A 993-nucleotide genomic window follows, 5' to 3' on the forward strand; every position below is an offset into this window, starting at 1 on the left:
GCCCATCTTGAACAATGCAGCTTCTATAGTGTTCAGCCAGAACGGTGTAAACACCTTCAAATTAAAGCTGAACTTCAACCTCAGTGCTGTTTGTCATTTGGAATCTAAAGTGTGTGTGCTGGAGCCAGAATAACAAAATGTCTCACTGTGCAAATACCCGTAGATACAGACATTAACCTGACTTATACCATCGTCTGGGTGAATACTCGATTCTGATTGGCTTTTTCATTAACTGTTTGTCGACCGTACGCAGTGTGATTGACTTTGAATCTTGCTAGCATACCGTTAGCTCTCTGGTTCGAGCCCTCTATGATCAGAGGGAACTAGAAATATCTCCTGTTGCCAAGTCGTATCTAAGGTTCGTCCTATTTACTGGAGTAGTGAACAACGTTCCCATTGGATTAGAACGGTGGTTTTTTCCTCAAGAGACTCCTTTTCTATTATTGCATGTACTGATGAGCCCTGACCATGTGACATATTTTATATCAGTTCATGTAAAACAAGCGATTTCAGTGAATTTTGAACAGATTATTTCCTGGGAATATTGATCAGAAATGAGTTCTCCTGATATTTTTATTCTTCTCTCTGTCTGTATTATGTATTTTTCATTTTTAACAATCATACATATTTAATAGGCTTCTTTTTTGACAGATTCAGTGTTTTATTCTCACTGTTCTATTATTTGTTTGAACCAAAGAGAGGGTAATGATTCTTCCAGGTATAAGGAAGGACCGCAGGTGTTACCAGGGCAACGGAGTGATGGCTGATAAAAAACTTGCATGAAAATACAAAATAATGATCTTATTGTTTTTTTCTTTGGTCGGTGACCGTGCTATAAGCGACATAATGCCCTTTGAGGCGTCCATAATGAGGAATTAACGAACGACGTGGAGGCCTGAACAGTTGCCCCCATGAAGTACAATCACGGTAATGGTAATGGACACCTCGTCGTACATTATCCATCAGTAATGTACAGGTAGGTCACGTACCTGT

At 39.5% G+C, this 993-nt stretch overlaps 1 protein-coding gene across 1 annotated transcript in view; it reads right to left on the reverse strand.

Moving 5' to 3' along the window:
- Nucleotides 1-993, reverse strand: part of dis3l (DIS3 like exosome 3'-5' exoribonuclease) — a 19,469-nt gene that overhangs the window by 12,863 nt on the left and 5,613 nt on the right. The gene's annotated exons all lie outside the window — the stretch shown is intronic.

The sequence above is a fragment of the Morone saxatilis genome, unplaced genomic scaffold (assembly GCF_004916995.1).
Source record: "Morone saxatilis isolate NCDOM2014 unplaced genomic scaffold, NCSU_SB_2.0 Contig11, whole genome shotgun sequence".
Taxonomy (NCBI): Eukaryota; Metazoa; Chordata; class Actinopteri; family Moronidae; genus Morone; species Morone saxatilis.